The sequence below is a fragment of the Rhinoraja longicauda genome, unplaced genomic scaffold (genome assembly GCF_053455715.1).
Source record: "Rhinoraja longicauda isolate Sanriku21f unplaced genomic scaffold, sRhiLon1.1 Scf000123, whole genome shotgun sequence".
NCBI lineage: Eukaryota > Metazoa > Chordata > Chondrichthyes > Rajiformes > Arhynchobatidae > Rhinoraja > Rhinoraja longicauda.
The window spans coordinates 104715-116400 of NW_027601341.1; the positions used below are offsets into that span (position 1 = coordinate 104715).

The 11686-nt window shown below is 49.8% G+C and overlaps 1 pseudogene; it reads right to left on the reverse strand.

The window, feature by feature from the left end:
- LOC144590089 (nonsense-mediated mRNA decay factor SMG5-like) overlaps positions 1-5967 on the reverse strand; it is a 28746-nt pseudogene extending 22779 nt beyond the window's left edge.
- Positions 5968-11686: the final 5719 nt, after the last annotated feature.

Genomic DNA, 11686 nt, shown 5'->3' on the forward strand with positions numbered 1-11686 from the left:
GCTACTCTAGTGTGTTTTACAGCACTCCCTTTCATGAATTATGCAAACTCTTGTGAACAGAATTGTGGTCCGTTATCAGACACAATTTCCTCTGGAAATCCATAGAACACAAACAACCCTCGCAAAATGTCTATGGTATTGCTGGATGTCGTTTTGTTCATCGAAATCACCTCAACCCACTTGGAGTGACTATCAATCACAATGAACAATTGTTGTCCATCCAACTCTACAAAGTCAATGTGTAATCTTTGCCACACTCTAACCGGCCATTTCCATGGCTGTAGCGGTACTGTGGGTGGATTCTTTCCAACTGCTTGACATGTGCTACACTCTTCCACCATTTGTTCTATGTCCTTATCTAGACCCGGCCACCATAGATAGTTTCTAGCTAGACTCTTTGTTAGACACATTCCCAAATGCTGATCATGAAGATCTTCGAGCAATTTTACTCCATATTTTTCAGGTATTACAACTCTCGCTCCCCACATGACACAACCTTGGTCTACTGAGAGTTCTTTCCTACGTACAAAGAATGGTTTCAGTTCTGCCTCTGAATTTGGCAATTTGTTTGGCCATCCATTAGTAATATATTCCTGCACTCTTGACAAAAACGTCACCCATTCCTTCTCTCCTGAGATGCTGCCTGACCTGCTGAGTTACTCCAGCATTTTCTGAATATCATACTGGTATGCAGACAATATCAATGCCTATCTTTGCATTCTGGCTGCTGCCAGAGTTGGAATGTATGCTTTTAGATTTAGGATCACTGTCAATGGCTGGAGATCTGTCTCGATTACAAACCTTCTACCATACAAGTATTTGTGAAACAACCTAACGGCAAAAATCAATGCAAGAGCCTCTCGCTCTATTTGTGCATAATTTCTCTCACTGGCATTGAGTGTTCTAGACGCAAATGCTATTGGCCCTTCCTCTACATTTTCTAACACATGAGAGATCACATGCTAACTTCATCGGCTTATTGACATCGTAATGAACAAGCATTGAACTCTCTGCCAACTGAGCTTTACATGACTTGAAAGCTTGATCACATTTACGTGTCCACTTCCATGGTACATCTTTTCTCAAAAGCTCATTCAAGGGATGGACAGATTTGGCACAAACATCCCATAACAATGCACTAATCCTAAAACGGATCGGATCTCAGATATGTTTCTGGGAGTGAGCGCATTCTTAATCGCATCAACCTTACCCTTGGTGGGGTGTGGACCATCCTTGTCTATCGTATGACCCAAGTACTCTACCGAGTTCTGAAAGAACTCACATTTCTGTGCCTTCACTCTTCCACTGTGTTTCAAGTCGTTTGAGTACCACTTCCAACCTTTCATCATGTGTCTGCCTGTCAGGGGCTGAGATGAGGATATCATCCAAGTAACACACCACACCTTCAATTCCCTCTTGAATTTGTGTCATTACCCCATGAAAAATCCCTGGGGCTGATGATATACCAAATGGAGGCCTATTGAACTGAAACAATCCCAAATGCGTGCTAATAGTTAGCTTGGATTTACATTCGTCATCTACACCTAACTGCATGTAGGCATTTCTTAAGTCCATTTTTGTGAAGACCTGGCTGCCTGTGAGGGTGCTAAACAAATCCTCTGCCGTTGGTAGGGTATCTAGTCTGCTATCTTCCAGTACCTGGTTTATGGTCACCTTATAATCCCCACACAGTCTAACACTACCATCAGATTTAGGTTCAACTACAATGGGTGTTGCCCACTCACTATTTTCTACCTTACTGATAATGTTCTCAGCTTCAAGCCTTTTCAGTTCTTTCCCAACCTTGTCCTTAAGAGCGTACGGCACAACCCATGGTTGCAATGCACAGTGGTGTCACATCCTGCTTCACATATACTTCCGCCTTGTACCCCTTAATCGTCTCTCCCTGGTCGATACACACCTTCGGATGTTGCTTGATTACGCCCTCCGGACACTTTAATTCTTCACGAATGAGGAATATCTCGTTCCAGTTGAGCTTCAAGATCTGCAGCCAATTCCGACCTAGCAACGCAGGTTTATCTCCCTTTACAACCACGAGGGGCAACTCCGCCTGTTACTCCTGATACCTAACTGGTACATGTACGCATCCTAACACTGGAATCTGCTCTCCAGAGTAACCACGTAGCTCGATTCGCTTCCAAAGAAGTTTGACTCAGCCTCTCCCCATACACCAATAGCTCATTGCTGCAGATGGTGGATATTTCGAGAAGCTCTTCCTCTGCCTGCAGTTGATCCACAAAATGCAGCTTACTTGTTGTTGAACCTTTTTTCTGCTAAGCCTTTCGATAAGCCTTTGCTAGGTGTCCCATCTTGTGACACGAGTAACACTCTGCCTTAAAGAACATACTGTGCTAGATGTGAGCCCAACAGCGATAGCATAGCTTTGCAGTCGTCTTGCTACCCTTCCATGGTCCTGACTTCTCTAGAACCCCTTTCTGCCATATCCATTGACAAAGCAGTCTTACAAGCTGTTTCAAAGGTCAGGTCATACACCGTCATCAGCTTACTTCGGATCCGCTCACTTCTCAGTCCACACACGAAACGGTCTCTTAACGCCCGGTCTTGGGAATTTCCAAAATTACAATGAATTGATAACCTCGAGTGTCACGATAAAATTACTAATATCCTCCTCTGGAAGTTGGCATCTCGTTCCAAAACGACAGCTTCCAGCTATTTCTAAGGGCTTGGGTCATAATGTTCTGTTAACTTCTTCAGAATATCCTTCAGGGGCGTGTCCTTTGGTTTGGCTGGAGCTAATAAATCCTTTACTGTATCATAAACATTGGGACCCATTTCAGTGAGAAAAATTGTTCTTTTCCTAGTTTGAATTGCTTCATTCAAACGTGTTGATTCTGCATCAGAAACTTCTACTTCAGTGATGTTATTTGCAGCAAAAAAAACATTTTTAAACGTTCGATGTACGCACTGAACGTTTCCCACTTGGCTGGAACTCACCCAATCTTCCTATACATCCACTGGGCACCGCCATTTTACATTTATAATTTTTTTTTAACAGTCCTCACAGAATTCAACTTTGTGACCCGATTTCCAGCTTTCCTTGACACCAACCTACTCCGTGCCTCTGTAGAATTCCTTATCTACAGACAAGTAAAGCTGGGGAATCAACGATCCCACTCTCGTCGCCAATTAAGCTCATGAGCTCAAGATATCACAGCTGCCTCAGAAAGGCAGCCAGCATCATCGGAGACCCACACCACCCTGCCACACTCAGTGACCCACACACTCAATGACCCACACCACCCTGCCACACTCACTGACCCACACCACCCTGCCACACTCACTGACCCACACTCACTGACCCACACCACCCTGCCATACTCAGTGACCCACACACTCAATGACCCACACCACCCTGCCACACTCACTGACCCACACCACCCTGGCCACTCACTGACCCACTCTCACTGACCCACACACTCACTGACCCACTCTCACTGACCCACTCTCACTGACCCACACTCACTGACCCACACTCACTGACCCACTCTCACTGACCCACACTCACTGACCCACACCACCCTGGCCACACTCACTGACCCACACACACTGACCCACACTCACTGACCCACACACTCACTGACCCACACACACTGACCCACACCACCCTGGCCACACACTCACTGACCCACACACTGACCCACACCACCCTGGCCACACACACTCACTGACCCACACCACCCTGGCCACACTCACTGACCCACTCTCACTGACCCACACACACTGACCCACACCACCCTGGCCACACTCACTGACCCACACACTCACTGACCCACACCACCCTGGCCACACTCACTGACCCACACACTCACTGACCCACACTCTCACTGACCCACACCACCCTGGCCACACTCACTGACCCACACACTCACTGACCCACACCACCCTGGCCACACACTCACTGACCCACACCACCCTGGCCACACTCACTGACCCACACACTCACTGACCCACACACTCACTGACCCACACACTCACTGACCCACACACTCACTGACCCACACCACCCTGGCCACACTCACTGACCCACACACTCACTGACCCACACACTCACTGACCCACACCACCCTGCCACACTCACTGACCCACACACTCACTGACCCACACACTCACTGACCCACACACTCACTGACCCACACACTCACTGACCCACACCACCCTGGCCACACTCACTGACCCACACCACCCTGGCCACACTCACTGACCCACACACTCACTGACCCACACACTCACTGACCCACACACTCACTGACCCACACCACCCTGCCACACTCACTGACCCACACACTCACTGACCCACACACTCACTGACCCACACCACCCTGGCCACTCACTGACCCACACACTCACTGACCCACACACTCACTGACCCACACACTCACTGACCCACACACTCACTGACCCACACACTCACTGACCCACACCACCCTGGCCACACTCACTGACCCACACCACCCTGGCCACACACTCACTGACCCACACACTCACTGACCCACACACTCACTGACCCACACCACCCTGCCACACTCACTGACCCACACACTCACTGACCCACACACTCACTGACCCACACCACCCTGGCCACACTCACTGACCCACACCACCCTGGCCACACTCACTGACCCACACCACCCTGGCCACTCACTGACCCACACACTCACTGACCCACACACTCACTGACCCACACACTCACTGACCCACACACTCACTGACCCACACCACCCTGGCCACACACTCACTGACCCACACCACCCTGGCCACACTCACTGACCCACACACTCACTGACCCACACCACCCTGGCCACACACTCATTGGGTAAAAGATGCAGGAGTCTGAAAACGGTAACATCCAAGTTGAGGAGCAGTTTCTCTTCCCTACAGCCACCAGGTTATTAAACACTACAACCTCCAAATGAGCTCTGAACTACATAGACTTGGGAGCAATGGTTTTGTCTTTTTGCACTATTATTGTTTGCTTGTTTTATGTGTATGTATGTATATTGAACTTTCTGTTTATTATATTATTTACAGTGTACTATGTTTACATATCTGTTGTGCTGCTGCAAGTAAGAATTTCATTGTTCCGTTTGGGACATTGGACAATAAAATATTCGACTTTTGACTCACTGGTGCTCAAATCCACCTCTAATGAATGGCAACCAGCTGAAGGAAGGCCTGGCCTGCTGGTTTGAACAATTATGCAAGTAATACAATCTGCCCTGTATTCATCCAATTAACGGGTGTGAGGAAGGAAAGGTGGCACTACTGCAGTAAAAATGCAGTAATCCACTGTGCAATTGCTGTAAAATACCAATCATGGCCACTGGTTCACCACTGGTTCACCACTGGTTCACCACTGGTTCACCACTGGTTCACCACTGGTTCACCACTGGTTCACCACTGGTTCACCACGTGCTGTTTCCCAAGTTCCCATGAAAACCACCTTGTTCCCTTTTGCACAATCGAGTGTAATTTATAGCATGGCCCTTCGGCCCACTCAGTTCACACCGACTAGCGATCACCCATTCTCACTAGTTCTATGGTATCCCACATTCTCATCCACTCCCTACACACTAGGAGCAATTTAGAGGCCCATTAACCTACAAACTGGCACGTCTTTGGGATGTGGGAGGAAACCGCGAATCACCTTGCCCAACTGGTTTCAATGCAAGAGATCAGTAAGATTATTAAACTCATGTCCTGTATCTCAGCAATTCAAACTGTAAATCACACGAGGATAAACAAAGGGCAGATATTGGATTGATGTGACAGCACATTCCTCTGTTTCCACAACAGCGAGAAGATTGCAAATGTCGGCCCATTGCAGAATCCCTTCAGCCCCTCAACCCATGATCGATAGACAAATACTTACACCCATGGCGTTGGAGGTGTGATGTCTTGAAGCTCATCAGATTCCTGCGTGCGCATGTGAGAGAGAAGCAATGAATCAGTCAATGTTGCTTTACAAAGCCCATTTGATGGCAATCAAAGCAGTGGTTTGTATGCAATGAGGACTACATGAACCTCAAGATAACAAATAAAACTGAAGACAAAACTAGATATTTAATCAAGAGAAAAACAAACTGACACAGATGGGGAGTAATATGGTTAAGGTTCAAAACAGCAAAAACAATGCTAAGGTTTTAATTGAATAAGGGTCTGCATTTTATTTTGATCAGAAATCCAGGTTGAATTTGATAAGCAGGCCAAACAGATGGCAGAGGGTAGTATCTGGAGCTGTGATAGATAAGCCATTCCACAGGAAGCAATGCTGGGATCAACACAGCTCTTTGAAAAGGTTGAAACAGTCTGGGGAAGGGTCCTGACCCGAAACGTCACCTGTCCATGCTACCTGACCCGCTGAGTTACTCCAGCACTTTGAGTCGTTTGAAGATGTCCATGATTTAGACACGGTGCCCAGGATAAAATGTCCAAATCTACAGATTGTGCAAAGTTTGTGAGTCTGGTAAACAGCAAGGACAATGGTGACAAACTGATAAGTTGGCAGAATGTAAGTTCAGTGGAAGATGAAATTTAAAACCAAGCTGTGTGCAGTGAGATATCTTGGGTGGAAGAATATGGGCTGGCAATAAATATTAAATGGAGCAGCTTCAAAGGGATCCTGGCAACAGAGGGATAGGGTTTATATTGTATAAACTCCTGGAATAGATTGAGAGCATTTCACAGGAGTAGTTAATAAAGCACATGGTATTTGGGCAAAAGGTCAGCAGGTCAGGCAGCATCTCTGGAGGGAATGGTCACAATGCTTCGGGTTGGTACAGTGCTTCAGATTGATTGAGTCAGGGGGTGAATGACATTCCTGTGCTGTATTGTTCTATGTAACCCAGCCCATGTCTCCATAATTGACATTTTCAATGATCATCTTTGTGCACCAGTTGCATCTGTAACTTGTCTGCAACATTGTTTCTCCGGTCCGTTCTCACTAAATTACACTCTGTGTTATTTATTCATTTTAATCAAATTGTCCTGGCTTTGGCAACTCTAATACACCATCTGGTGCAGTACCTTAATCGTTTCTTTGGCTAATATTGCTGCCACACCCCTCTTTCTCATAATCATTCCTTCCAGAGTACCTAGTGTGTAGGAAAGAACTGCAGATGCTGGTTTAAATCGAAGGTAGACACAAAATGCTGGAGTAACTGAGCAGGACAGGAAGAATCTCTGGAGAGAAGGAACGGGTGATGTTTGGGGTCGAGACCCATCTTCAGACTGATGTCAGTGGAGGTGACGGGACAGAGATAAAATGTAGTCGGAGACAGTAAGACTGGTCTGAGAACTGGGAAGGGGGAGGGATGGAGAGAGAGGGAAAGCAAGGGCTATTTGAAGTTAGAGAAGTCAATATTCATACTGCTGGAGTGTAAGCTGCTCAAGTGAAATATGAGGTGCTGTTCCTCCAATTTGCGCTGGGCCTCACTCTGACAATGCAGGAGGCCCAGGACAGGAAGGTCAGATTGGGAATGGGAGGGGCAGTTAAAGTGCTGAGCAACCCAGAAGATCATTCTATCTCTGTCTCCTGACATCAGTCTGAAGAAGGGCCTCGACCCATTCCTTCTCTCCGGAGATGCTGCCTGTCCCGCTGAACTACTCCAGCATTTTGTGTCAACCTTCCAGAATCCCTGCAGCTGGGGATATTAAGTACCCAGCCTTTTGTTTCAATCCATAGGATAAACAGCACAGAATCAAACCAATCATCACAACCAGTCCAGTGATATTTCTGTTCCACTTGAAGACTCTCTAGTCTTTCCTTATCCATCAGCCTAACTATTATTCTCTCCACCCTTGAAGGTGTTCAGCCTTGATTTCAATGGGTCTGTACTATTCACTTTAATCATTCCCTGTATCAGTGAGTTCCACACCATCTTCCCTCCGAATTCCTGAATGGAATTCTTATTGATAATCTATATTCATGGCTGCGAGCTATTCCCCATGATGAAGCATTCATTTTTAATAAAATCTATTTCAAAGCATTTAATTTAGAGAACCAGCATGGAAACAGGCCCTTTGGCCCACATCGATCACCCGCTTACGTCGGTTCTATGTTATCCCACTTTCTCATCCACTCCTGACACACCACCAGCAATTTACAGAGGCCAATTAACCCACAAACCCACACGTCTTTGGGACGAGAAGAATAGCAGAAGGAAGCACACCCAGTCACAGGGAGAAAGTGCAAGCTCCACACAGACAGCACTGGAGGTCAGGACTGGACCCGGGAGTCTGATGCTGAGAGGCAGCAGCTCTCCCAGCATCAGCTTCCGTCCCGGTCAGCAGAGAACAGGATAATGATTGCCCCCACGAAGAAACCTATCTAAATGCACTGCAACGTGAAGATAAATGAATCAGATTAACAAAGGTTGAGGTGCACAGCAGAATGTCACAGTGTACATTAGCCCACACAGGTAGGGATAAACCTCACACTTGGATTCTACCTGTTTTTATTTAAAAAAAGGGATGTCACTACTGTACCTTTGGCAATGTCTGATCCTTGACTTCGAACCACAGCTGACACAACAACGCAATTTCCTTCTCTGAGTCACGTCCAGAACCTGCACAATTGACAAGAGGAAGCTACTGAAATAATTGAACTGTCATCAATCACAATCATTGACCTAAATTACTCGATGGACAGGAGGCATCTCTGGAACTGACTTTTCGGGTCAAGACCCTTCTTCAGACTCAGTCTCGAAACGTCACCCATTCCTTCTATCCAGAGATGCTGTCTGTCCCGCTGAGTTATTCCAACATTTTATGTGTATCTTTGATGTAAACCAGCATCTGAAGTTCCTTCCTACATAGACCTTAATTACTCACCAATATCCTCTAGTATTCAGGCTACAGAGCTGAGCTTCTACCTGGTCCCAACATCCCCCCTCCCATCCCAGCCTCTTTCTCTGGTCAAGGCCCTCTCCCCTGGTCCGAGCCCCCCCCCTCTCCCCCTGGACCGAGCCCCCCCTCTCCCCCTGGACCCGAGCCCCCCTCTCCCCTGGTCCGAGCCCCCCACGCCCCTGGTCCAAGCCCCCGCACCCCTGGTCCAAGCCCCCCCCCCGTCCCCTGGTCCGAGCCCCTCTCCCCTGGTTGGAGCCTCCCCCCCCGTCCCCTGGTCCAAGCCCCCCGCACCCCTGGACCGAGCCCCCCGCACCCCTGGTCCGAGCACCCCCCTCCCCTGGTCCGAGCCCCTCTCCTCTCACCTGGTCCGAGCCCCACCTCCCTCCCCTGGTCTGAGCCCCTCTCCCCTGGTCCGAGCCCCCCTCCCCTGGTTGGAGCCCCCCCCCGCACCCCTGGACCGAGCCCCCCCCCGCACCCCTGGACCGAGCCCTCCGCACCCCTGGTCTGAGCCCCCCCTCCCCTGGTCTGAGCCCCCCTCCCCTGGTCCGAGCCCCCCCCGCACCCCTGGACCGAGCCCCCCGCACCCCTGGTCCGAGCCCCCCCCTCCCCTGGTCCGAGCCCCTCCCGTCTCCCCTGGTCCGAGCCCCCCCTCCCCTGTTCTCTGCACTTCTCTCTGGTTGAGCCCTGCCCCTAAACCAAGCCTGTCCCCGATCCAAGCCACAGTCTCTGGTCTTCAGGACCTTCTGTAACTGGACTCGACACAGAATTGGGGAACCATGAAAGAGCAAATTTGTAGGCAATATTCCAAAACAATAACCAAAATGATTTGATTTCAAATCCGTATTTGTTTTACAGAAGCAACCAACACAGAAACATGCCCTTCGGCCTAACTCATTCATGCTGACCAAGTTGCCCCGTCTAAGCTAGTCCCATTTGCCAATGTCTCTCTATTCTATCCATGTAAATGTCCCAGCATCTTTCAGATGTTGTTATACTACCTGCCTCAACCAGCTCCTCAGGCAGCTCGTTCCATTCACCCACAATCTGTGTGGAAAATGCTGCCCCTCAGCTTCTTATTAAATCTTTCCCCTCTCATCTTAAACATATGTCCTCTGGTTTTTGATTCCCCTAACCTGGGAATTACACTAATATTAAATGAGGCAGTCAGTGTAAAAGGTACCGAGGACAGAATTGTTTGAGTCAGTGGAAAGCCCAGTGAGTGGTCGGTTCTGACAGAAGCTGGGGGGGGGGGGGGTCAACAGGAGCGGGGGGGGGGGGGGGGTCAACAGGAGTGGGGGGGGGTCAACAGGAGCGGGGGGGGTCAACAGGAGCGGGGGTTGTGGTCAACAGGAGCGGGGGGGGTCAACAGGAGCGGGGGTGGGTGGGTCAACAGGAGCGGGGGGGTCAACAGGAGCGGGGGGGGGTCAACAGGAGCGGAGGGGGGGTCAACAGGAGCGGGGGGGTCAACAGGAGCGGGGGGGTCAACAGGAGCGGGGGGTCAACAGGAGCGGGGGGGTGGGTCAACAGGAGCGGGGGGGGGGTCAACAGGAGCGGGGGGGTCAACAGGAGCGGGGGTCAACAGGAGCGGGGGGTCAACAGGAGCGGGGGGTCAACAGGAGCGGGGGGGGGGTTGGGGTCAACAGGAGCGGGGGGGATGGGTCAACAGGAGCGGGGGGGGGGGGTCAACAGGAGCGGGGGGGGTCAACAGGAGCGGGGGGGGGTGGGTCAACAGGAGCGGGGGGGGGTCAACAGGAGCGGGGGGGGGTCAACAGGAGCGGGGGGGTCAACAGGAGCGGGGGGGGTCAACAGGAGCGGGGGGGGTCAACAGGAGCGGGGGGGGGGGGGGTGATTTTTGTGATTATAAGTCAGAAAGATTTACAGTTGGGGAAAAGGACAAAGATAAAATGGGACTCGATGTTGTAAATTCCAGCAAGGTCAAGCAGAAGGACAAGTAATTCAGCAATATAGCAGGTGGCACGGTAGCGCAGCGGTAGAGTTGCTGCTTTTACAGCGAATGCAGCGCCGGAGACTCAGGTTCGATCCTGACTACGGGCGCTGCACTGTAAGGAGTTTGTACGTTCTCCCCGTGACCTGCGTGGGTTTACTCCGAGATCTTCGGTTTCCCCCCACACTCCAAAGACGTACAGGTATGTAGGTTAATTGGCTGGGTAAATGTAAAAATTGTCCCTAGTGTGTGTAGGATAGTGTTAATGTGCGGGGATCGCTGGGCGGCACGGACTTGGTGGGCCGAAAAGGCCTGTTTCCCCCGCTGTATATATATGATATGATATGATATGATATGATGATGATGTATTGAATAACCTTGCACAGTGGTACCAGTGGCAGAGCTGCTACCTCAGAGCGCCATAGATCCTGAACTTGGGGACTGCCTGTGTGGAGTTTGCACGTTCTCCCTGTGACCGCGTGGGTTTCCTCCGGGTGCTCCGTTTTCCTCCCACATCCCAAATTCTCCATCCAATTCCTTTCTCTTCCTGGATCCCAGACGATCTAACCGAAAACAGCCTACCATGCAGTGTCTCATGTCGGCCCTGGATGGAGCCACATCTTAAAGGGCCACATCTAACTCCCTCTTAAATATAGCCAATGAACTGGCCTCACTACCTTCTGTGGCAGAGAATTCCACAGATTCACCACTCTCTGTGTGAAGAAATGTTTTCTCATCTCGGTCCTAAAAGACTTCCCCCTTATCCTTAAGCTGTGACCCCTGGTTCTGGACTCCCCAACATCGGGAACAATCTTCCCGCATCTAGCCTCTCCAACCCCTTAAGAATTTTATATG